We start from the raw sequence: 27,783 nt of genomic DNA on the forward strand, positions 1-27,783 counted from the left end.
ATAGGTGGTTTGTATATCTTGACTGTTGTAAATAATATTGCAATGAGCATAGGGGTGCATACATATTTTTGAATTGGTGTTTTCATTTTCTTCAGACAAATACTCAGAAGTAGATTTGCTGGATCATATGATAGTTTCATTTTTAGTTTTTTGAGGAACTTCTATAGTGTTTTCCATATTGACTGCACCAATTTACAGTCCCACCAACAGTGTACAAAGGTCATGTTTTCTCCATATATTCACCAACACTTTTTATTTCTTTTCTTTTTGAAAACAGCTGTCCTGACAGGTGTGAGATGATAGCTCAATGTGGTTTTGATTTGCATTTCTCTGAAAACAAATGATGTTGAACATCTTTTCATGTTGGTTATCTGTATGTCTTCTTTGGAAAAATGTCTATTCAGATCCTCAGCTCATTTTTTAATCAGATTGTTATTTGTTTGGTTTCGGTGTTTTTTGTTTTTGTTTTTTCCTGTTGAGTTGCATGAACTTTTTATATATTTTAATTGAAGTATATTTGACTTACAATATTATATTAGTTTCAGATTTATACCCGTGATTTCAATATTTTTATGTATTACAAAATTATCATGTGTCTAATTATAATTATAATCTGACAAAATAAAAAGTGTTACAATATTATTGATTATCGTCTCTACGTTGTGACATTTATTTTATAACTAGAAGCATGTGCATCTTAATCCCCTTCATCTGTTTCACTTATCTCCATAACCCCTCCACTCTGGTTTATCTACTGTATCTATAAATCTGTTCCACTTTTGTTTGTTCTTAAATATTTTAGATTCATATAAGTGAAATCTACTGTATTTTATTTTCTGTCTGACATTTCAATTAGCATAATACTCACTAGGTCCATCCTTGGTGTTACAAATAACAGGATTTTGCTCTTTTTCTACATTGAGTAATATTCCATTGTGTATATATGTGTGTGTGTGTGTACATATATATGTATGTATATGTGTATCCTCCTTGTCCATCTGTCTCTCAATGGACACTTTGGTTGCTTCTATACATTTGTAACTTTGGACATTATCTTTTATCAGCTATGACTTCCAAATATTTTCTGCCATTCGGTAGATTTCCCTTTCATTTTGTTGATTGTTTCTTTTGTTGTGCAGAAGCTTTTTCATTTGATGTAGTCCTGCTTGCTCTATTTTTGCTTTCATTGCTTCTGTTTTGGGTGTCAGATCCAAAGTATCATTGCCAAAACCTATACAGATGAGACCACTGCTTATGCTTTCTTCTAGTTTTTTGGTTTCCAGTCTTATGTTCAGGGCTTCAATCCATTTGGAATTAACTTTTGTGTATGGTATAAGACAGGAGTCCAACTTCAATCTTTTGCATGTGACTGTCCAGTTTTCCCATATCATTTATTGAAGAGACTACCCTTTCCCCACTGTATATTCCTGGCTCCTTTGTTGTAAATTATTTGATCATATATGCATGGGTTTAGTTCTGAGCTTTCTATTCTGTTCCATCATCTAATGTGTCTTTTTTTATGCCAGTAACTACTGTTTTAATTGCTATAGCTTCATAATATAGTTTGAAATCTGGACATATGATGCCTTCAATTTTGTCCTTTCTAAAGTTTGTTTTGGCTATAAGGGGTCTTTTGTGTTTCCATGTAACTTTTAGGATTGTTTATTTCTGTGAAAAATAACATTGGAATTTGGATAGTGGTTGTATTGAATCTGTAGATTCCTTTGGGTAGTATAGACATTGTAACAATGATTCTTCTAATCCATGAGTGCAGAATGTCTTTCCATTAATCTGTATCATATTCAATTTCTTTTTGCCTTTTCATGCTGTTCATGTGGTTCTCAAGGCAAGAATGCTGAAGTGGTTTGCCATTATCTTCTCCAGTGGACCACATTTTGTCAGAACTCTCCACCATGACCCATCTGTCTAGGTGGCCCTACACGGCATGGCTCATAGTTTCATTGAGTTAGACAAAGGCTGTGACCCATGTGATTGATTTGGTTAGTTCTCTGTGATTGTGGTTTTCATTCTGTGTGCCTTCTGATGAGGATAAGAGGCTTGTGGAAGCTTCCTGATGGGAGGGACTGGCTGTGAGGAAAACTGGGTCCTACTCTGGTGGGCAAGGCCATGCTCGGTAAATCTTTAACCCAGTTTTCTGCTGATGGGTGGGGCTGTGTTCCCTCAGCTGATGGAATTCCAACTGAGCTATTTCAAAGCCTAAAAGATGATGCTGCTAAAGTGCTACACTCAATATGCCAGCAAATTTGGAAAAGTCAACAGTGGCCACAGGACTCGAAAAAATCAGTTTTCACTCCAATCCCAAAGAAGGGCAGTGCCAAAGAACATGCAAACTACTGCACAACTCCACTCTAGCAAGGTCATGCTCAAAGTCCTCCAAGCCAGGCTGCAACAGTACATGAACTGAGAACTTCCAGATATACAAGCTGGATTTAGAAAAGACAGAGGAACCAGAGGAAATTGCCACCATCCCTTGGATCATAGAAAAAGCAAGGGAATTCCAGAAAAACTTCTACTTCTACTTCTGCTCCATTAACTATGCATCAAGTCTGTATATTGTCACCCTGTTTATTTAACTTGCTTGTGAAATGCTGAGCTGGATGAAGCACAAGCTGAAATCAAGATTGCCAGGAGAAATATCAGTAACATCAGATATGTAGATGACACTACCCTTATGGCACAAAGCAAAGAAAAACTAAAGAGCTCCTTGATGAAGGTGAAAGAGAAGGGTGAAAAAGTTGGCTTAGAACTCAACATTCAAAAAACTAAGATCATGGCATCTGGTCCCATCACTTCATGGCAAATAGATAAGGAAGCAATGGAAACAGTGACAGACTTTACTTTCTTGGGCTCCAGAATCACTGTGGATGATGAATGCAGCCATGAAATTAAAAGACGCTTGCTCTTTGGAAGAAAAGCTATGACAAATCTAGAGAGCATATTAATAGGCAGAGCTATTACTTTGCCAACAAAGGTCTGTATAGTCAAAGCTGTGGTTTTTCCAGTAGTCATGTACTGATATGAGAGTTGGACCATAAAGAAAGCTGAGCACCAAAAAATTAATGCTTCTGAAATCTGGTGTTGGAGAAGACTCTTGAGATTCCCTTGGACTGCAGGGATATCAAACCAGTCCATCCTAAAGGAAAACAGTCCTGAATATTCATTGGAAGGACTGATGCTGAAGCTGCAACTCCAATACTTTGGCCACCTGATGCAAAGAACTGACTCATTTGAAAAGACTCTGATGCTGGGAAATATTGAAGGCAGGAGAGGGGACGACAGAGGATGAGATGGTTGGATGGCATCACCAGCTCAAGGGAAATGAGTTTGAGCAAACTCCATGAGATGGTGAAGGACAGGGAAGCCTGGCATGCTGCAGTCCATGGGGTCGCAAAGAGTCGGACATGACTGAGAGACTGAACAACAACTTCAATTTCTTTCATTATCATAGTTTCAATATACAGGCCTTTCATCTCTTTTGTTATATTTATTCTTAGGCATTTTATTTTTCTTGATTCAATTGTAAGTGGGATTGGTTTCTTAATTTCTCTTTCTGACAGTTCATTAGTATTGTACAGAAATGCAACAAATTTTTGCACATTAATTTTTATCCTACAACTTTACTGAATTTGCCATTAGTTCTAACAGTTTCCTGATGCAGTCTTTAGACTTTTCTATACATAATATCAAGTGCATATAGTGACAGTTATTTTTTCCTTTCCAATTTGGATGCTTTTATTTCTTTTTCTTGCCTAATTTCTCTGTCTATTGTTTCTAATACTATGTTGAATAGAAGAGGCAAGAGTGAGCATCCTTGTCTTTTCCCTGATCTTAGTGAAAAGTTTTCAGCTTTCCATCATCAAATATAATGTTAGTTATGAACTTGTCATATATGACCTTTATTATGTTGAGGCATATATATATATATATATATATATATATCTCCACACATGTGTACCCTCTATACCCATATTTGTTTAGAGTTTTTATCATAAATGAATGTTGATTTGTTGGATACTTTTTCTGCATCTATTGAGATGATCATATGGTTTTTATCCTTCGTTTTGTTGTAATGTATCACACTGATTTGTGGATAAATCCCACTTGATCATGCTGTATGATCTTTTCAGTATATTGTTGAATTTGGTTTGTAAACATTTTGTTGAGGATTTTTGCATCTATGTTCATCAGGAATACTAGGCTGTAATCTTTTCTTATAGTATCACACTCTGGTTTTGGTATCAGGATAATGCTGACCTCATAAGTTTGTAAACATTGCTCCTTCTTCAATTTTTTAAAAGAGGTTGAGAAGTGCTGTTTTTAATTCTTTAAATATTTAGTAGAATTCATCAGTGAGGCCATCTGGTACTAGACTTGTTTTTTGAGAGGTTTATATTGATTCAATCTCCTTACAAAGTAATTGGTCTGCTCAGATTTTCTGTTTCATTATGATTTAGTCTTGGTAGGTTGTATGTTTCTAGAAATATCCAACTTGTTGACACATAATTGTTCATTTTAATCTATTGTTTGTACTAAATGACCCAAGCCAAAAACATAAAGTTTGGTAGAGGAGACATAAATATACAGTTATGATTCAGTGAGTGATAGCAGTGGATCATTTATGAAACAAATCAAAGACATCAATCTGATTTTTTTTTCTACATCACTTCTTTGGACACATTTTTTTGTCCCCAGAACCATGCTTGGACTGAATATGCAAAGATAGATGAGGAAGGATTCCTAATAATGGAAAACTTACATTTGTAGGAGAAACAGACATGAAAACAAATAACTTTGGTGTTAGTCTCTAAGTCATATCCAACTCCTTGAGACCCCATGGACTGTAGCTTGCCAGGATCCTCTGTCCATAGCATTCTCCAGGCAAGAATACTGGCGTGTGGAGCCATTCCCTTCTCTAGGGGATCTTCCCAAGCCAGGAACCAAACTCAGGTCTCCTGCACTGCAGGCAGATTCTTTATCATCGAAGCTACCAGGGAAACCCCAAATAACTCTAACACAGTCAATAAAACCCACATAGAGGTTAAGAATTAAATGCTGGGGAAACATGACATGAAACGGTTTTAGATTACTTGGTGATACAAATACGTAAGCAAAAGTGACTACTTTCTTGCCATAAGAACACAAAGCAAGACTATCAAGATCATCACCAGTGAGTGAGAAATGAAAGTTCTTGTAATTTGTTTCCCAAATATCAAATATCCAAACAAATTATATGCCAATTGGGTTAGAGGAGGAAGGACTTAATAATTTTAAAATTTGCACTAAATAAACAAATGTCCTCTAAATACCCACATCAAGTATTTATTGGCCAAGTGTCCAGGAGTTTCAAGCTGTAATGACAAGGGCATTGACTCAGGGTGGGCAAGGAAAGAAAGAGGACAGGATGCCAATGAAGGAAACAGAGTCTCTTGAATGGCTAATGAAAGAAAAATATGATTATAGTAACCAGATTGTAGGGATTCCAGAAAAATTATGGTGGTGGTGTGGTAGTCACTAAATGTTTAAGAAATTGAAGACATCTCTAATTTCATATATTTTACATCATTATGTGCCAGACCTACATATTCCAATATGGAGTTTTCAAAATATAGGCAAAGATAACATTTCGATCTAGAAAATGATGCCCAAAGGAAGGTAGTAGTCAAGGCTAAATTTGGGCTAGTGGCTGAGAGAAAGCAACCATTGAGTGCTGGGTTCAATCCAGGATTAGAAAAGGGAGCACCTATTCGCAGTCAGTTAAGCCAACTGACCTCTTTTCCCCGTGGGGGCCCATGTGCCATGCCTGCAAAAAGCAGCCTCCTCGGTGGCTGCTATCTGTAGGGGTGGCTCTGAGGGACCTGGGAGACAGTCATTTCCAGTGGACATTTATGTCTGGCACACTGTCCCCAGTCTAGGGTCCAGACAGCCATGCAGGGTGCCTTTGGAAAGCCCCAGGACACAGTGGCTAGGGTCCTCATTGTCTAAATCATAATGTCCATCTGCACCAAGCTGTACAACAAGGAGCATGGGACTGAGGCCCCACACAGGGCCAAGTTCAAGTTCCCTGGCCACCAGAAGATTCATATCTCTAAGAAGTGGAGACTTACTAAATTTAATGCGGATGAATTTGAAATTATGGTGACAGGAAAGCAGCTCATCCTGGATGCCTGGGGGGTCAAAAATATCCCTAATTGGCTTGTTCCTTCCTTACTCACACCCACCAATAAATCTTACTTTCCTGTAAAAGAAAAGAGAGAAAAGAAAAAGCAGCTCCTAGAACTGGGAGCAAGATATGATCCTTCCAAATCTCAAGAAACCAGCAAAAGGAAAACTAAAACCCAAAGGGTCTCCATCTTCAGGCACCTGGTACAGGACAGTTTAGGATATTTCTTTGGAGCAGTTTGCTTGCCAACGACCTCTGTGTTTACCAGCCATACTTCATGTGGTGGAAATTTTCTAAGAGAAATTTCCCAGAGGGTTCCCAAACCCTCAAACCTGGGGTCAAAATGACTAATCCAGGACAGTTGCGAGGGCTGCTCCATTTATGAGAGAGTTTTGGGCTGGGAGGCCAGCACGGGTAAGATCCACAGGGAAGGGGCTATGACCACAACAGGGAAAAAGTCTCCTGGACCATTCTTCATGGCCACTCAGGGCTCCCCTTGACCTCTGCTTAGGACATATGGCCCTCTGCCCTGAAAAGTCTCTTGGTTCACACCTTACTGCCCCCCCCCCCAACCAAACCAGAAGCAGAAACAATGTCATTTTCCTTCTCAAATTGCTTGACATAGAAAGGCATCATGGTAGAGATGAAACAAGGGTGTGGAATTTAGCACTGGAAATACCCACTGTGTAGGGATACAGAATGCACAGAGTTGAAGCTACCATTTAAGAAGCCAGGTTCCCTGAGTTCAAATCCTGCTTCATCTTAGTAACTGTCTGAGTTTGGGCATATTGCTAGCCACCTTACACCCCAATTTTCACAACTGTCAACTGAGAGCAATAATAATGCCTACCGCCAGTGCTCTGGGAATTAAGGGAATATAAGTGCTTATAGTGCATACATATTATTCTTCAGTAGATCATGCTATTATTTTCATAGCCTAATGAATAAACAATGTATGTCTGTGTGCTTTGCTAAACTTTAGATTTCTCATCTGAAAAATGAAAGAATAAGATCCAGGATTGGATATGAATTAGCTAATGGAAGTCAAAAAAATACACTGAACGGAAAATGCAATCCAAATGTTTGTGTTCGGTGCTATCATCGTACATAGTAGGCACTGGAATCAACCACAGCTATGATATGGAAACAAAACAACCAGCGAGAGATGAGGCCAGACCCCTTTCAAGACTCACCATCCTGAGATCTTACACAGGAAAGTTATTTGTAAGCATGAACGCCAGACAAGTGTTCCTTGTTAGCTATGCGTAGGCCCTGGAGACCAGCACTGCCATGTGGTGAGATCAAGTGAAGTGACAGATTCTGCCAAGCAAGACTCTCAGGCCATCGCTCAGAGGCGCCTGAGAAATTACTCCCCCAGAGTCCTCCTCGGCTGCACTGTGCCCCACTCCCATGCTGGCCACCTCCCCCAAAGACCCCCAGCCCCCTCCCCACAATCCTCCAGACTCTGCCCAGTCCCCGCTGGCATGCAAGTGCAGAGCTCAGCATATTCCGCATTTCATCCCCCTAGATTCACCCCGAAGGGTTGGTCCTGCCTGACTGTCCCACACAGCATCTCTAGGAGAGCCAGAAAGGAATGCACTCAACTCATCAGTGCCAGGGGCAGAACCAAAGCCAAGCATGGCCTGTCATCCAAAGGACTGTAGTGCTCCCGTCATCACCGAGAGACAGACACAGAACAGGCCCCGGGAAGAGCCTGTCACCTTCCCGAGAGCCAGGGAGGTGGGCAGAAAACCCCAGGGGGTTGTGGGTTCTCCTGTCAAAGCAAGGCCAGCAAAATCTGAGCCCTGGAAACTCCTCCCAAATGAACACTTGACAGGTAGAAGGGAAGAGAGTTAGCATCTGCCCTTGAAGCCCCTGGTGGCTCTGACGGTAAAGAATCTGCCTGCAATACAGGAGACTCAGGTTCGATCCCTGGGTCAGGGAAATCCCCTGGAGAAAAAAATGACAACCCACTACAGTATTCTTGCCTGGAGAATCCCATGGACAGAGGAGGCTGGTGGGCTACAGTCCATGGGGACTGGAATGCAAAAGTAGGAAGTCAAGAGATACCTGGAAGAACAAGGAAGTTTGGCTTTGGAATACAAACTGAAGCAGGGCAAAGGCTAACAGAGTTTTGCCAAGAGAATGCACTGGTCGTAGCAAACACCCTCTTCCAACAACACAAGAGATGACACTATACATCGACATCAGCAGATGGTCAATATCAAAATCAGACTGATTATATTCTTTGCAGTTGAAGATGGAGAAACTCTATACAGTCAGCAAAAACAAGATCAGGAGCTGACTGTGGCTCAGATCATGAATTCCTTATTGCCAAATTCAGACTTAAATTGAAGAAAGTAGGTAAAGCCATTAGACCATTCAGACCTAAATCAAATCCCTTATGATTATACAGTGGAAGTGACAAACAGATTCATGGGATTAGATCTGACAGACAGTGTCTGAAGAACTATAGGTGGAGGTTCATAACATTGTACAGGAGGCGGTGATCAAAAGCATCCCTAAGGAAAAGAAAAGCAAGAAGGCAAAATGGTTCTCTGAAGAGGCCTTACAAATACCTAAGAAAACAAAAGAAGCAAAAGGCAAAGGAGAAAAGGAAAGATATAGTCATCTGGATGCAGAGTTCCAAAGAATAGCAAGGAGAGATAAGAAAGGCTTCCTCAGGGAACAGTGCAAAGAAATAGAGGAAAACAATAGAATGGGAAAGACTAGAGATCTCTTCAAGAAAATTAGAGATACCAAGGGAACATTTCATGCAAAAATGGGCTCAATAAAGGACAGAAATGCTATGGCCCTGACAGAAGATATTAAGAAGAGGTGTCTAGAGCACACAGAAGAACTATACAAAAAAGATCTTCATGACCCAGATAATCACAATGATGTGATCACTCACCTAGAGCCAGACATCCTGGAGTGCAAAGTCAATTGGGGCTTAGGAAGCATCACTATAAACAAAACTAGTGGAGGTGATGGAAGTCCAGTTGAGCTGTTTCAAATCCTAAGAGATGATGCTGTGAAAGTGCTGCACTCAAAATGCCAGCAAATTAGGAAAGCTCAGCAGTGGCCACAGGACTGGAAAAGGTCAGTTTTCATTCCAATCCCAAAGAAAGTCAATGCCAAAGGATGTTCAGACTACCACACAATTGCACTCATCTCACATGCTACCAAACTAATGCTCAAAATTCTCCAAGCTAGGCTTCAACAGTAGGTGAACTGAGAACATCCAGATGTTCAAGCTGGATTTAGAAAAGGGAGAAGAACCAGAGATCAAGTTTCCAACATCTGTTGTATCATAGAAAAAGCAAGAGAATTGCAGAAAATCATCTACTTCTGCTTTATTGACTATGCTAAAGCCTTTGACTGTGTGGATCACAACAAACTGTGAAAAATTCTTCAAGAGATGGGAATACCAGATCACCTTACCTGCCACTAAGAAATTTGTATGCAGGTCAAGAATCAACAGTTAGAACTGGACATGGAACAATGGACTGGATCCAGTTATGAAAGGAGTATGTCAAGGTTGTATGTTGTCACTTTGCTTATTTAACTTATTGCAGAGTACATCATGTGAAATGCTGGGCTGGATGAAGCACAAGCTGGAATCAAGATTGCCAGGAGAAATATCAATAACCTCAAATATGCAGATGACACCACTCTTACAGTAAAAAGCAAAGGGGAGCTAAAAAGCCTCTTGATGAAAGTGAAAGAGGAGAATTAAAAAGCTGAACTCAACATTCCAAAAACAAAGACCATGGCATCTGGTCCCATCAGTTAATGGTAAATAGATGGGTAATCAATGGAAACAGTGAGAGACTTTATTTTCTTGGGTTCCAAAATCGCTACAGATGGTGACTGCAGCATGAAATTAAAAGACACTTGTTCCTTGGAAGAAAAGCTATAACAAACCTAGACAACACATTTAAAGGCAGAGACATTACTTTGCCAACAAAGGTTTGTATAGTCAAAGCTATGGTTTTTCCAGTAGTCATGTATGGATTTGAGAGTTGGATCATAAAGAAGGTTGAGCACCAAAGAATGGTGCTTTCAAACTGTGGTGCTGGAGAAGACTCTTGAGAGTTGCTTGGACTGCAAGGAGATCAAACTAGTTCAATCCTAAAGGAAATCAACCCTGAATATTCATTGGAAGGACTGGTGCTGAAGTTGAAGTTCCAGTACTTTGGCCATTTGATATGAAGAGCCAGCTCTTTGGAGAAGATCCTGATGCTGGGAAACATTGAAGGCAGAAGGAGAAGGGGACGACAGAGGATGAGATGGTTGAATGGCATCACCAACTCGATGGAAATGAGTTTGAGCAAGCTCTGGGAGTTGGTGATGAATAGGGGAGCCTGGCATGCTGCAGCCCATGGGGTCGCAAAGAGCTAAACACTACTGAGCGACTGAACTGAACAGGTGCTCTTGTTCTTACTGTTGTTGTTTAGTCACTATGTCATGTCTGACTCTTTTGTGACCCCATGGACTGTAGCCTGCCAGCTTCCTCTGTCCATGAGATTTCCCAGGCAAGAGTATAGGTGCCTGTGGACATTGATAAATTTGTGGATGCAACAACATTCACAGTGCTAGTCTTGCAGTTATTAAAAAACATTGATTCACTCCCTTCCAGCATGGATCTGTTAACCCTTTTCATTTTCCATAAGCTGGCTATTTAATTCACATCATTCATCGTCATTCATCCATTTATTCATTCTCTCATTCAGCCAACAAATATTTATTGAGAGCCTACTATGCGCCAGGCACTATGCCAGGAACAGGAGCTATAGTAGCGGTCAAAACCAGAGATGATTCTTATAGCCCAGTACATGCATTCTCAACAGAGGAAATATAACCATCAAGGGAAAAAAGATTCCTGGATGGTGAAGAAAAACTTACTTGTGTTATGTATAAATCACAGAAATCTATATAGTACATGCAATATATTCAATTGTGTGCATGCATGTATATATGGACATACATACATACACATACACACACGCGTGTGTTCATGGTTGTATTCATTGTATTAGTTTTCTACTGTGGCTGTAACAAATTACCATAAACTTAGTAGCTTAAGATAACACAAATTTATAATCTTCTCGTCCTGGGAGTGAGAAGTCTGAAATGGGCTTCACTGGACTGAAAGCAAAGTGCTGGCACGGCTGCGTTCCTTCTCATGCCCTGGGGAAGGATCTGTTTCCTTGCCTTTTCCAGCTCCAAGAGGCTGCCCATATTCCTTGGCTCATGGCCCTCTTCCATCTTCAAAGCCAGCGATGGCACTCGAGTCTTTCTTACACTGCACTTCCTTCACACTGGCCATCCTGCCTTCCTCCTTCACTTGAAGAGCCTTTGTGATTACATCAGGACCACCAGGCAAACACAGAATAATCTACTTCACTCAAGGTCACCAGATTAATAACCTTAATTTCATCTACAGCCCTAATTTCCCCTTACCATGCGATATGATTTATTCATGGGTTGCAGGGTGTAGAATATGGAGGTCTTGTGAGGAGGAGGAGGAGGTAGAAAGGACACCATTCTGCCCACCACAACACTACATCTACAGCATTAAATTTTCATTTCATTACATCATGTCTGAAAAGGGCTCTTAAAGGGGCAATAATGAAACGGGAATGAGAAACCTTTATCTACTAAGAAAGCAATGCAGTGTCCTGATTAGGCCTTTATATCCTAGGGCAAGACTGCCTGGGTTCAAATCCTGTCTCTATGCTAGCTAGCTGTGTGGCCATGAGCAAGTTACTTAAGCCCTCAAGAAAGACATACTTCCTCAGGTTTTATGAGGATTAAAAATGCTAATGTTTTGAAAGGACTTAGGAATTGCCTAATATGCAGTAAGTGCTCAATAAATGTGTGCAATAGTGGTAGGAAAGACACAAAGATTATTCAATTAATCACAGAAATAAATATGCAAGTTCAAGTGATGATAAATGCTGAAAAGGAAAAACATGTTCTTGGCCTGTAGTAGGAGTATAAACAAGGCAAGGGATCTCACTGTGGGTAAGAAGGGAGAGAAGAGTTTCCTAAGGAAGTGCCTCCCTAAGACTGGAGCACAGTATGGCTGCCCTAGATAAAGCATGGACTGCAGGGGTAGATGGCAGACTAAGCTGGAGAGCCAGGTAGGACCAGACCTAAGGGCTTGGGCCATGTAACACACTTTTGCCTTATCCTGAGTCACAGGAGACTGCGGATGTATATGAAGCAGAGAAGGTGGTGCAAATGAAATGGTCAGGATTGTTTGGATAGAGGCAATAGGGGACACAGAGAGACAAACCAGGAGGTGACAGGTATGGGACCAGGACCAGGGAAGGGGAGGAGATGAATAGAAAGGAGATACTTAAAAGATAAAATCAGCAGGACTTGTGGAGCATAGCAGAAAGGAAAGGGCTGTAGAGGCATCCATGTGGTGTCCAGGACCCCACGTGTGCACACTCTCACATCCATCAGTGCCCAAAGCCAGCCCCCAAGCTTGTGAGCATCCTGTTCAGGGAAAAGTCCTGCTGAAATGTCTGATCAGATGGATGGTGACTTCTGTAGCACTCTGCACCCCATTCTGTATCCTGGGTATAAAGTAAACTTTAAATTGGATACAGCTTTAACAAAAAGTGGTGTTGGCAACAGCTCTTCTTTTAAAACCTCTGTTTACTGTAGAGTGTTTTAAGCATGACGTTTTAATTTCAAATTTTTCTAAATATGTATTTTGTGAGAAATAAACAGAGATGACTTAACTGGAAACTGAATAGGGATCTCCTGGCCCTTGGCCCATATTTCTACCCAGGGACCAACTGTCTGATGAAGTATAAATCCATCTACCCAAGCTGCCGTATGACCAACATGAGCTGTGTTTATGTTTCTCTTAAAAATGCATGCACTTCTTGGCCAGCAAGTCCACGGGCCAAAGCATTGATCTTTTAGACCTTCTGCTCCAAGGAAGCCTAATTCAATTTGAGGCATGATCATTCCGAGCCAAACCGTAGCTGCATATATTTTCCTAAAATTCTCTGCATTTGCCTCCTCCATATCAAGGATAGGGCCACAATCTACCAATCAACAGAGCTGGGTTCCTTAAACCATTTGCCCTGGCAATGATTGGGAAAGGAATCCTCTGGGAATGATGAAGACTGGCAGAATCTAAACAGTGGAGGAAATCAACAAGGATTCGATGGAAGAAAGGAAAGGAGGGATGTGCCTCTTTCTATTATTTTACAAACACTGAACTCAAGAGACTGGAGTTTTACTCCCACCTCTGGCACCAGTTCCCTATGTTATCTTCACCAATTCAGTTCCATTCAGTTCAACAAGCAGTTAACGAATGAATGAATGAATTCATCAAACCCTATAGTACACACTGGGTACCAAAGATACCTAAAACACAGTACCTACTCTCAGAAGGAGGAGGGGGTTAAAAACAAGTGAATGTGTGCATGCTCAGTCAACTCTTTGTGATCCCATTAACTGCGGCCCACCAAGCTCCTCTGTCCATGAGATTTTCCAGGCAAGAACACTGGTGTGGGTTGCCATTTCCTTCTCCAGGGGATCTTCCCAACCGAGGGATTGAACCCACATCTCCTGTATCTCCTGCATTGACAGGCGGGTTCTTTACCACTGAGCCATGTAGGGAGCCTTAAAAAACAAGAGCTGGACACAATTACCTATATAGGAACATAATAAGTTTTCAGAAGTGATAAGGCATCAGTTCAGTTCAGTTCAGTCGCTCAGTTGTGTCCAACTCTTTGCGACCCCATGAATCGCAGCAAGCCAGGCTTCCCTGTCCATCACCAACTCCCGGAGTTCACTCAGACTCACGTCCATCGAATCAGTGATGCCATTCAGCCATCTCATTCTCTGTCGTCCCCTTCTCCTCCTGCCCACAATCCCTCCCAGCATCAGAGTCTTTTCCAATGAGTCAACTCTTCACATGAGGTGGCCAAAGTACTGGAATTTCAGCTTTAGCATCATTCCTTCCAAAGAAATCCCAGGGCTGATCTCCTTCAGAATGGACTGGTTGGATCTCCTTGCAGTCCAAGGGACTCTCAAGAGTCTTCTCCAACACCACAGTTCAAAAGCATCAATTCTTCGGCGCTCAGCCTTCTTCACAGTCCAACTCTCACATCCATACATGACCACAGGAAAAACCATAGCCTTGACTAGACGAACCTTTGTTGGCAAAGTAATGTCTCTGCTTTTCAATATGCTATCTAGGTTGGTCATAACTTTCCTTCCAAGGAGTAAGTGTCTTTTAATTTCATGGATGCAGTCACCATCTGCAGTGATTTTGGAGCCCCAAAAAATAAGGTCTGACACTGTTTCCACTGTTTCCCCATCTATTTCCCATGGAGTGATGGGACCGGATGCCATGATCTTCATTTTCTGAATGTTGAGCTTTAAACCAACTTTTTCACTCTCCACTTTCACTTTCATCAAGAGGCTTTTTAGTTCCTCTTCACTTTCTACCGTAAGGGTGGTGTCATCTGCATATCTGAGGTTATTGATATTTCTCCCGGCAATCTTGATTCCAGCTTGTGCTTCTTCCAGTCCAGCGTTTCTCATGATGTACTCTGCATATAAGTTAAATAAGCAGGGTGACAATGGGCAAAACAAACCAAAACTTGTGTGCAAGGGAAGATTTCCTTGAGGCAAAGACACGTGTTATGTTAAAAAATGAGCAATAATGAATAAAGATGAATAAAGCTAGATGGCACACGAAAGTAAGCCATGAGCAGACATCAGGCAGTTCATAAAGGCTAAGGAGTCCTATGGGATAACTGTCACTCTTTTGCCTCTGAAGCATCTGAACTTCCTTTGTTTGGGAATTTCCCTCCTTTTGAAGCTTTGTGGGCTTCCCAGTGTAGTGAACACTTCTGATACTTTCTCTCCCCTTGTGCATTCAGGGACAAGCATGTGACTTAGGCTTAGACAAGCAGACAAAGGTGCCAAAAAATGCTAAATTGAGAGCTAGTGACACAAAGAAATAAAGATCACCAAAAAACTCTCTCTGGCATTAAAAGCTGCCATGTCAAGGTCTAGCTTCCATGAGCATTGTTCCAATGGGCAGCCCCCACCCCCAACCCGCTCAGAATCAGGGTGCAGCAGAGCCAGCTATAGCGTGGTGGCCATCGCAGTGCAAGCTCTGTGGACCTGCTCAGCAGCATGATTTGAACTTCAGTTTCATCTGGGTAGCCTCTGAACTAGTTCTTCAGCCCCTATGGTAATTCTGTGAGCCATGAAATGGCCTTTTCATAAGCCTCTTTCTGCCTAAATTAACCAGGGTTGGTTTCATTTACTTGCAGCTAAAAAAATCGGACAGATACAGGAATACCTCACACACAGGTGAGTGAGAGTGCGGAGGCATGCGTGCAGGGTGGGGGCACAGCAGGTGGTTTAATATAAAGGGAGCATGAAGAGTGAAGTGGAAAGGTTGGGAAGTAAGGCTAGAGATGCAGATGGGATGAAGTCACAGAGCGGCTGGTGCACTGGGCTAAGAAACTTGGCCTCCAGTTTGAAGGTAATGGGTACCTTAGCACAGAAGTGGCAGTAGCCATATTCATATTTTAGACTGATTAATCTACCTCGAGTAGGTCAAGCCAGTGTAAAGAGGGCAAGGGAAGATCGGGAAAGGCCAAACAAGAGGCTGTTACCATAGTGTCTGAAAAAAAAAAAGTGATGGAGGTTAAAGGGGGCAGTGGCTGCGGGGAGAGAGAGGTGGTGAGAGCCTTGAGAAATATTTAGACAACAAAGGAGGTAATACGTATTTTCACACTGAGATAGGAGAAGTCCCTTTACCAATGTGGGCTCAATCTCTTTGACTATAAATTAGGAGTGACATCTAAGTGTCTTATAAAACAGGCAACAGTCCATGATTCTAATTACCAGTGATGCAGGTACACTGGCCTGACGACAGCAGAAACTGTTACTGGGAAGGAAAGAAACTCCGTTTACAGAAACAGGTCAGAAAGATGAAGACTGGGCAGGGATAAAACCAAGGTCTGTGAAGTTTAAAAGGCACAGCATGTGGTAAAGATGCACTCGTTTACCGCAACTTATGATACTATGGCAGAAACCTTTAAAGGAGGGATGTGACTGTATAAGAGGATACATTGCTTTATACAACAGGTGCACTGCCAGGGTGCACTCACACTGAAAGTCCGACGTACTGTTAAACCATCTCCTTTATAAAATGATTTTTATACCTTTTACCCAGAGGTATTCCCATTACAGAGACATGAATTCACTAGTGGATTTGAGCTCTTGAACATTTACAGTGAAATGTTCCTCTCATGAGACTAAAACATTTCTTGAGAGACACTGTATTCTTCCAGCAAAACAAATACAAAGGTTTGAGCATCAAGACAGGATCGCATCCCCCTTTTAAGTGTGTGTGTAGCTAAAATTGAACCAAAAAGGCAACCACACTAGGAGCATGAAAAATGGACATTTTCACAGAATCTCAGAGTTTCAGCACGTCATAGGTAAACACACATTTCTGGCCCAAGTAGAACTTTCCTTTGCAATGCAGAAGTTTTTTTCTTAGCTACAAAAGAAAATTGAGTAATCATGATTATATTTTGTTTGAAAAATTTAAGTGGTGAAAAGTTCCTTGTAAAACTACTTTGAAGACTAGAGAACAAAAATACACCTTGAATTATATTTCAGTTATGAGCTCTTCTACATTTCCCCCATTAATTCAAAGGAAATAAATGGCCATGACAATAGTCTCTTACACCATCAAATGCTTGATCACCTCACGAAGCAGGACTACCATGTTTCTGAAGAAAGACCAGGGATCCAATTTCAGTTTCTGTGAACAAGCATCCCTCCATAGAAAGCCTAACTTAGCCAATGAGTGGGAAAGGATGACCCCCTCATCCCAGCCCCTGCTGACCTCTCGTCCCCTCCCCCAATTACAGGCAGAGATGACTTTCAGGGGATTTGCTCCTAAAAGTCCCTTCATGGTCATGATTGTTGGCCCACCGAAAAGTATGCTGTGCTCTATCGCTCAGTCGTGTCCAACTCTTTTCGACCCCATGGACTGTAACCCGCCAGGCTCCTCTGTCCATGGGGATTCTCCAGGCAAGAGTACTGGAGTGGGTTACCATGCCACCCTCCAGGGGATCTTCTCAACCCAGGGATCAAACTCAGGTCTCCCACATTGCAGGCGGATTCTTTATTGTCTGAGCCACAGAAAAGTATACATTAAAATAATACTTAGAATCACAGTCTGTTCTGATTTATTTTTTCTGTCATTTAAACAGAGGATTTGGACACGTTTCTGATAGGTCATAGGATTTCTCAGGTGGTGCTAGTGGTAAAGAATCCACCTGCAATGCGGGAGACCTGGGTTCAGTCCCTGGGTTGGGAGGATCCCCTGGAGGAGGGCATGGGAACCCACTCCAGTATTCTTGCCTGGAGGATCCCATGGACAGAGGAGCCTGGTGGGCTACAGTCCAGAGAGTTACACAGAGTCAGACACAAATGAAGTGACTTAGCACACATGCACGCATGTACATAATAAAATCCCTCCAAACTCTGAACACACACATATGTACCACTGCCGCTACCTCCAAGCACATCCATACAAATTAGGGCACAGGAGAAAAATCAAGTAATGTCTTGAAATGGCAGGGAAGAGCATTTAATTTGTATTCAGCTTAGGTACCCCTCAGAGGATTTTCTCATCTTGCTTTTGAGCTTTTTTGAAAGTCACCTTGACTTAGTGAAGAACAGATTCATTTTTTAAAATGTTTTAAAGCAACTGTGCACTCTTGCCTAAGCAGAGCTGGATTTTTAATAACTAAAAAACACTACCATCACCTTCCTGCCCGCCTCAATGGAAAAAAAAAATAGTGCTTATTTTCAAACCAGTATTCCTGGAACTTCAAGCCACCACAACTTCTAAGGTGCCCGACAGCAGGAGGGGTGCAACCACCCTGGTTGGTGTTATTCTTTTTCTCTCGCATTACTAGTAGTCTCCCTAAAACCCTGAACTTCGGTAAAGTTTGCTAAGCAGACAATTACTAATTCCTCGGACCATTTTGCTCGAGAAGACAAAGTTGGCCACAGCCATGGGTGGACGTGGAGAAGGGCATGGCTGCCCACTCCAGTATTCTTGCCTGGAGAATTCCAGGGACAGAGGAGCCTGGCGGACTAGTCCAAGAGGTCGCAAAAAGTCAGACACGACTAAGTGACTAACGCACACACGCACACACACACACGCTGGTGGACAAGGTGAGCTATCCACAGGCAAGCTGTCTGCTGGGACAGCCACCCTCTGGGGAAACACTAAAATTGCTGGAAGACAGTTTCTTTCTGTTAATCAGCTCACCTTTTTCATAAGTAATCAATTATTCAGAAGAAGAAAAAGCTACTTTTAAAGCAGATTTTTTTAAGATTTGATTTATTTTTGTTTTTGTTAAAAGCTTTATCGAGGTGTGCATGCGTACTTGCTCTGTCACGTCTGACTCTTTGTGATCCCATGGACTGTAGCTCTCCAGGGTCCTCTATCTATGGAGTTTTCCAGGCAAGACTACTGGCATAGGTTGCCATTTCCTGTTCCATTATTGGGAGCTACCCAGGTGGCACAGTAGTAAAGAGTCCATCTGCCAAGCGGGGGACACAGGTTCAATCCCTGGGTCAGGAAGACCCTGAAGAAGGAAATGGCAGCCTACTCCAATATTCTTGCCTGTGAAATCCCTTGGACAGAGGAGCCTGGAGGGCTACAGTTCACGGGGCCGAAAAGAGTTAGACGCAACTGAGCAACTAAACTACAGTAACAGCAACACTCTGTTATTGAGGTATAACCAACATATCATAAAGTGTACATATTTAAAGCTATATAGAGAGAGAGTCATTGAACCATCACCACAATCAACATAATCAACAATTTCCATCACCCCCAAAACTGCGTATATGACCCTTCGTAACCCAAACTTCCTCCCCAAATCCTGCTCTGTACATAAGCAATCACTGGTTTGCTTCTGTTCACAAATAAACTTGGGTTAAGCAGCTTTTAACATCAGTTTACCTCGCATAAGTTTCTGGCCCCGTCTTTCTTTTCTTAAAAGGAAATCTGCACTCACTGACTGACAGGGACAAATTTCCCCCCACTAATTCCATCATAAATCCACTTCACCCATCTGCCTGCAGCCCCCAAATTGGATTCCACAATAAATAAATATTGCTGCTGCCTCTGCTGTCTTTATCTCAAACCAGAAAATGAATGCAAACTCAAAATCCTGTTTTCTAAACGCCCAGTGACTGAGACAGGAAGGGGTGGGGGGAGGATGGCGGCCTGTTTGTACACCCCCTGGCACTGCCTCTTCCTCACCAGCGAAGCTTTCCATGGAAATTCTGCCTGCATTAGCCTTGGCTACGTTTGGGACTATTTTTGGAAGCCTGAAAACCTCAAGGGAGTGACTTTTACTTTTATTCATGTACTCGGTCCTTACTTTTATTTATTAAAGAAACAAAAACATGTCTCCTGCTTAACTTCAACCAGCTTTCATGTCAAGTAAAACAAAACGTTGGCTGGTCCAGTCGGCCATTGGCCAGGATGGAGGGGGAGCCCCTCCGAGTGTGTCTGACGCATATGTGACCTGGGTACTAATCACCCCGCAGAGAAGGAGGAGCCATGCATGGACTTCTTCTGAGAGTCTTGTCCCAAAGGAACAACTTTGGGAGAGTGGCTGGGTCCGACTGGGAGAGAAAAGGCATCTGGGCAAAATTCCAGCAAATCTGCTGTTACATTTAAAAGCACTTCAGGTGGAGAAGCAAAGAGATGGAAGGCTCAGCATTCCCCCAGCGCTGCGACACTGACATCTCCGAACCTGAAAAAATCAGCAGAAAGGATCACAGTGTGAGAATCACCCCTCAGGTTTAGCTGCAACACTCCCCCCCCACCCCAGAGTCTAAGTGTTCATTTTAACAAGTTGTGAAGGGCAGGCAGCCAACCCCTTGGCCTCCACAAGACAAATTGATTCAAGCTTTTCTCCTTGAGCCCACAGCCAGTATGCCTGCAACAATAGCTGCTGCAGAGGTGCTGTTGTTTTATGTCAGTGGAGATCTCAAACTCCCCCACCCAGGACCAGCAGCCCTCGAGGCATCCACAAATGGGAACAAGGAACAGCAAGAAAGGCAAGCAAAGTGGAAGTTAAGTTCGCCTCCAGCATTCAAAGGGCTTCCTTGGTGGCTCGGTGATAAAGCATCTGCCTACAACGTGGGAGACTCATGTTCAATCCCTGGGTCAGAAAGATCCCCTGAGAATAAAATGGCAACCCACTCCAGTATTCTTGCCTGGAGAATTCCATGGGCAGAGGAGCCTGGTGGGCTACACAGTCCATGGGATTGCAAACTAAACCACCACCACCAGGCATTCAAAAAGCTGCTTTGAGAAACCCCGGGGAATTTGCCTGGTGGGGCATCTCCATGCCAGTGCCAAGGCCAGCCCTTTGTCCCCTCAGCTCTCACTTCTTTTCTTCCTATGCCCTCTTTACTGCTCAAATTTGAGCTAGGATTCACATATCCCAACATGCTGGATGATGGCTACAAATATTTACATCATATTGGGCAAATCACTTCAACTTCCCTGGACCTCAGTTTCATCCTGCTAAATGTATATATGGCAGAGACTACCAGATATTCAGGGAAGATAGCTTCCCTGGTGGCTCAGACAGTAAAGCATCTGCCTGCAATGAGGGAGACCCAGGTTCGATTCCTGGGTCAGGAAGATCCCCTGGAGAAGGAAATGGCAATCCACTCCAGCACTCTTGCCTGGAAAATCGCATGGATGGAGGAGCCTGATAGGCTACAGTCCATGGGGCCACAAAGAGTCAGACATGACTGAGCGACTTCACTCACTCACTCACTCACCAGATATTCAGGGCTTCCCTGGCGGCTCAGCAGTAAACAATTCCCCTGCCAATGAAGGAGATGCAATTTCGATCCCTAGGTCAGGAAGATCCCCTGGAGAAGAAAATAGCGACCCACTCCAGTGTTCTTGCCCACGAAATCCCATGGATAGAGGTGTCTGGTGGGCTACAGTCCACAGAGTTGCAAAAGAGCCAAATATGACTAAACAACAACAGCCAGATATCCACCATAAATCTGCTTCATTTTCTTCTGGGGCACAAGAAGAGTATATACACTCCCCCTCCCTTTTCCTTGTGATTAGGCATGACTGTGTGACTGTCATTCCTAGTCAACAGAATATGAGCGGAAGTGGTATGTGCCAAGAAGTTGATGTGTCCCTTTTCTCTTCCCATCGATTGCATCTGGCAAGTGACAGAGGCCCAGATAGTCACATATTGAAGAAGTAAAGCCACAAAATATATCCTAGAATCACTCGCAAAAGAAAGCTGCCCTATATCAGGAGAAAACTCTAATTGAAAAGAAGCATGCACCCCAATGTTCATAGCAGCACTGTTTATAATAGCCAAGACATGGAAGCAACCTAAATGTCCATTGACAAATGAATGGATAAAGATGTGGTATATATATACAATGAAATATTACTCAGTTTTAATAAAGAATGAAATAACGCCCTTTGCAGCAACAGGGATACAACTAGAGCTTATCATACTAAGTGAAGTAAATCAGACAAAGAAAGGCATCATATGATATCATTTATATGTGGAATCTTAAAAAATGATACAAATGAACTTACTTACAAACAGAAACAGACTCAGAGACAGAAAACAAACTTATGGTTCCCAAAGGGTAAAGGTGGGGAGGGATAAATTTGGAGTTTGAGATTAACATGTATACACTACTATATAAAATGGGGCTTTCCTGGTGGCTCAGCTGGTAAAGAACCCACCAGCCAATGCAAGAGATTCCAGAACACACATTCGAAAGAAATGGCAACCTGCTCCAGTATTCTTGCCTGGAAAATTCCATGGACAGAGGAGCCTGGCAGGCTGCAGTCCATGGGTTGCAAAGAGTTGGACACGACTGAGCACACATGTGCACGTGTGCATATGCACACACACATAATGGATAAACAAGGACCTACGGTGTAGCACATGAACTGTTAATATTCTCAATATCTTGTAATAACCTATAATGGATAGGATTCCAAAAAAGAATATATATGTATATATAAAACTGAATCACTTTGCTGTACACCCAAAACATTGTAAAGCAGCTATAATTCAATTTTAAAAAATTTTTTTAATAAAAAAAAAAGCTGCCCTTTGACCAAAATGTCTTCCTTGGACTCTTTCATGAGCAAGGAATAAAAGTAATGATCAGGTTAAGCCACTAAGGTTTTGGTGAGCCTACTTGTTTCTGTAGTCACACTATCCTAACACAGGTGATAATAACCCCTGCCCTGCCCACCTCAAAGAACAGTGGGAAGAATCAAATGAGCTGTGACTTGTAATGCGTGAAAAAAAACTTACAAAATATATCGTGTCCCTCAAGTCTAGAGCAGCAATAACACCATCTGTAGATGGGAAAGCACTCATAAATTTAACAGCGTTCATTGAGTCCAGGCATTCTGCTATTTAAATGCTTTATGAGGATAGTTTCGTTTACTATACATAACAACATCATGAAACAGATGCTATTGCTCTCCCATCAGCCAGATAAGGAAACCAGGGCTTAGGAAAGTCAGCAGCTCACCCCATATTCAACCTGAGCTAAAGACAGAAAGTCTGACACCAGAACCAATAATCTTAACCATGAACCTAGAAAGAAAGCCAGCTTCAAATGAATGAATAATTGGAACTTTTAATTAAATAAGTGAAACTTTAAAAGCACTTTACTTCAATTATCTTTTTTTTTTTTTTTTCAAAAGAAAGCCGTCTTTGGCCTACCATCTGTCCTCATGCTGACCTGGTTTTTCCATTTTCTTTTCCATGTACGCACACAACTCTTATCTTCAGCAACTGGTGTTCTTTCAAACATGATGCTGCAGACCACCACCTATAAGCTTGGATGCAGGATTCGGCATTTACCAGGGTCCTTTTTAATCTCAGTCCAGTACACTTCTATTCCCTCTAGAAACTCTTTTGTCCTCTTAAATGCACTTAACATAAGCTAAGAGACAAGGAAATGCTGTTTGATTGATGAAAAGGGCAAGGGCACCTCCCAGGTATTAACCCATTTAAGAAATCATTAAGCAATGTTACCTCATGCTTCCACCATTAGACAGGATCCCAAAGCACAATTACTGGAGCCTAGTAACAAGACCACCAAAGGTAAGCCAGGCCATTATAAACAGTTAAGAGTTACTGTGTACTGTGAGCTTTTACAGTTAGTCAGCTGAGTTATTTAGCACGTGTGTTTTCCATCCTTTCAATGCATAGGGAAAATTCACAGTGTCTAACATCTCTCGAAACCACGTTTCCACCTGTGTGGGGCAGTGGAATTAATAAGCATATAGAACAACCTCACAAATTTGGATCCTACTCATCTGGAATTCATATTTCAGTTATGCACACATGGGCCTGCCCAGACAAAAAGGCTGGCAGGGGTGGAGGTCAGTGCACAAAGTTAGAGTGAAATAAGGGCTGGCAGGGTTAAGGGAAGGTAAAAATTGGGCTGTGGAGCTCATAGGCTCTAATACATACATGTAATGAGCATCGTATACCTAAAGTCACTAATTGTGTGCTGAGATTGAGTTTATCCTTTGGTATCCATGGAGGTTTAAACAGAAACAAATTTAAACACTTAAATGAAATTTCAGGAAGAATGTTTAAATTGCTTGCTGATTAAGGCAAATAAAACATTTTCTTGCACTTTTGAGAAATACATTCACAAAAGCCAGTGGTTTAGTGACCTATCTATGGGCTTCCCTGGTGGCTCAGATGGTAAAGAATCTGCCTGCAAAGCAGGAGACCTGGGTTCAATCCCTGGGTTAGGAAGATCCCCTGGAGAAGGAAATGGCAACCCATCCCCAGTATTCTTGCCTGGAGAATTCCATGGACAGAGGCTCCTGGCAATCAATCTACAGTCCATGGGGTCGCAAAGAGTCAGACACAACCAAGTGACTTTTCACACAGATTGCATAGTTATCTATTCACTGAAGGGTGTAAACAATGCAAGCCTTAGAGTCTTCCTGACATACAAATAATAAAATACCCGTCTAGAGTACATACAGTTCAAATCTAAACCTTCCAATAACTCTAATAACCTCCCTATAATCCCTAAGCATTCCCACAGATAAGCAACATGTTGGGTCTGTGAGGTATGGTTCTTCTGCAGATGGAGAAAAGGTAAAAGAAAAGGCAGATTCAAGCTCAAACTTGATCGTGGACGTACCAAGCTACGGCCATGCTTTCTGTGCTTGTTTCTGTTGTTTAAACAATGTGTGTGTGTGTGTGTGTGTGTGTGTGTTAGTTGCCTAGTCCTGTCCCACTCTTTGCAACCCCATAGACTGTAGCCCACCAGGCTCCTCTGTCCATGGAGGTCTCCAGGCAAGAACACTGGAGTGGGTTGCTGTGCCCCTCTCCAGGGTATCTTCCCAACCCAGGGATCAAACCCAGGTCTCCTGCATTGCAGGCAGATTCTTTACCATCTGAGCTACCAGGGAAGCCCCTGTTTAAACCATGGATAATATCAAAATAGAGTTCTAAACCACATTAGGTTAACCATCTGGGGCTCAGTATCCTCTATTTTATCCTCAGTGTCTGCTCCCCTCAGTCTTGTCCCACCTCCTCTGAAATAATGAACATAAGGCAATTTTGTTACCTTTGGGGTCAGCTTCCATTTTGATGCTGTTAGGAAACATAAAAAGTGTAAGCAGACTTACAGAGACAAATAATCATGCTCCACTAGCTCTTTGAGGACATCAAATACATCCTTCTCCCTCAGGAAAATAAAACATCAGCAAATATTTTATAATAACTCTAATGGAGCATAACCTTTAAAAATTGTGAATCAGTACATTGTAAACCTGTAATTTCTATAATATCAACTACCATTTGAAAAATAACAAATTTTAAAAAGAGCTGAACAGGAAACACTGAATCAACATATATTTAATATGGTCCAATTATCTGCCAAGCAATTGTGAGTCACCAAAATTAGATAAGTTTAATTAAATGGTTATGGGTAGCTGAATTTGCAACTAATTTGTTTATGCTTAAATACTTGCCTGGTGACTCAGACGGTAAAGAATCCTCCTGCAATGCGGGAGACCTGGGTTCGATCCCTGGGTTGGGAAGATCCCCTGCAGGAGGGCATGGCGACCCACTCCAGTATTCTTGCCTGGAGAATCCCCAAGGACAGAGGGGCCTGGAGAGCTGCAGTCTATGCAGTGGCAAAGAGTCAGACACGACTGAGCGACTAAGGTACATATATAAACACTGTAAGAGCCTAAATAGAATAAGATCCCTTGGAAGTGAAAAGTTACAAAACAGATTTTGTGGTTCCACCTATGCACAGTTTTAAATGATACTATAGTTAGCAATATTATCACATTAAAAAAACACCAGCAAGATGGCCTTTCCTGGTCATCACGACTAGGGAAAAAACTATTCCTATTTTTGAACACCCCAATCATTCTCACATAATTTTTTTTAACATTATACCTAGCATGATACTTATTTGTTTACTATTTTCCCCCCTTACAAGATAAATAAGGACCATGGCCAAATGAAAGAAGAGATTAAAACTGCAGACCTTCAAATTCACTAGAGATTCAGTTTTTCTCCTGGATGCCTATTTTTCTTCCATGTGAATTGGAAGGAAAAAACAGAGTAGCAAAGTGTAGGTTTAAGCAATCTTTACAAGTTCTTGTCATATTTCAAATAAATGTTTTGGTGCACTGGAAAAAATTTGCCCTTGTGGAGCTGGAAGATGAATCTTGGCTTACTGAACCTAATCAGTTTCAAACTTCTAGCTAAGCAGAAACTTTGTAAATGCAAATTACATTGGGAAATGGTTAGGAAAAGTTGTGAAATACTGAGCATATCAGAAATTTCACAGATTTATTTTGAAATTTTAATGACAATTCAAATATTATTAAAAAGGAAGAAAACATCAGTATGGTTTGACAAACACTTTCTTAAAACAAGGCTATACAACAAGCCGAACAAAAATGAAAAGAAACTCAAACTCCATTTAACTGTTTATTGACTCTTCCTTTTTTTTTCTTTATACCAGAAAGAAGGTCATCATCTCAAGCTTCCAGCGCTGTCTCAGGGCCTTTGCATGTTTCTCTGCCTCATCTCCTCTAGTAATTTTCCAACTTATTGATCAGAGGGAAAAAACAAATAAGCTGAACTATACTTATAGAGAAGTACTCTAAAGAAGAAAAGCTTGGCTTTATTCTGATTATTCTCTTTATTTAGCATTCAGAAAATACAGATATATATAAGAAAGAGACTAAAAATCACTGATAATCCCACAGAGATAGCAATTTAATATATATCCTTTTAGATTTTTTCTATACATTGATATACATATGCAATTTAAATTTTTTTACTAAAATGGTGTGATTCTATCTATACTGCTTTATATTCTAGCTTACTTTTTCCTACTTAAAGAATATATAGTGGTCACATTTCCTGATCAATAAAGATTAACATTATCATGGTGAATGTATACCATAATTCACTTAATCCTTGATTGCTTTACATTACAACCCAGTATTTTCCAATTGTTCTCCATTATAAATAAGTGAGATAAACATTCTTTAAAATTGTTTTATCAAAGAGTGTATTTTTTCTAAAAATTTCAGAACTTCCTGTCAAATTATACTCCAGAATCCTCTGGATACCAAAGTTTACTATCCTAATGGCAAAGCAGACAGATGCTCACTCCTCCCACCCCACCTTTGACAATTCTTACTATTAACAGACTTTTTACTCTTTGCCGTTCTGATTGCTGTTCAATGACAAGCATTCTTGGCCATTTACATATCTTCCTTCATGATTTACCTATCCACTTCACACATTCTTTCTGATGTACTCTCTTCTTTTTCTGAATAATTTCCTTAACTTGACCAAAGGGCCTGGGCTCTTGGCGACTGTGAATTTGCTCCAAAGTCGTCCTTGCCTTCTGCGGCCATTTGTTGGTCTCTAACCAGAGATGCCTTTTGTTATTTCTTTCCTAAATCAGTTGACCCTTTATCCTAGCAAATGTCTTTTCTATTTTAACTTTGGACACCCTATTTCTCTCTAAATTGATTAAAAGGGTGGAGAGAGGAGGCAGCAAATTAGAATGTTAGAGGTGATGTGGGGAGGAGCTCTGTTAGGGCCTAAGCTCTATTTTTCCTGCTAAGCCTCAGACATGGGCACTGGGATGAAATTTGAAAATTTTTAAAGAAAGGTTTTCCTTGGAGTTAACAGGACATATTCATTGCTCCAGGCAGAATTACAGCAGAGATGCAAAGAGAACTTTTAATGTTAGGTTCCTGAACTTCTACATAGATGGTTAAACATCTACATAGATGGTTAAAACCCATAACAGGAACAAGAATGTGGAAAGCCAAACATGTTTCTTTTGTAGGAATCAACTTTTCTGAGAGGGGGGGAAAAAAAGGATTTTTGAAAATCCAAAGCTAAAATATGAAGAAAGCAAATTTAGACTTTGGCCCATAAACTGGTAATTTTGACCTATGGGAGATGAGG

General features: G+C 41.4%; 1 pseudogene; it reads left to right on the plus strand.

The window, feature by feature from the left end:
• The first annotated feature begins 5,765 nt into the window (after positions 1–5,765).
• On the plus strand, positions 5,766–5,889 carry LOC113904550 (annotated as a pseudogene).
• The last annotated feature ends 21,894 nt before the right edge of the window (positions 5,890–27,783 follow it).

This window comes from Bos indicus x Bos taurus, chromosome 14 (assembly GCF_003369695.1).
Source record: "Bos indicus x Bos taurus breed Angus x Brahman F1 hybrid chromosome 14, Bos_hybrid_MaternalHap_v2.0, whole genome shotgun sequence".
NCBI classification, from domain to species: Eukaryota; Metazoa; Chordata; class Mammalia; order Artiodactyla; family Bovidae; genus Bos; species Bos indicus x Bos taurus.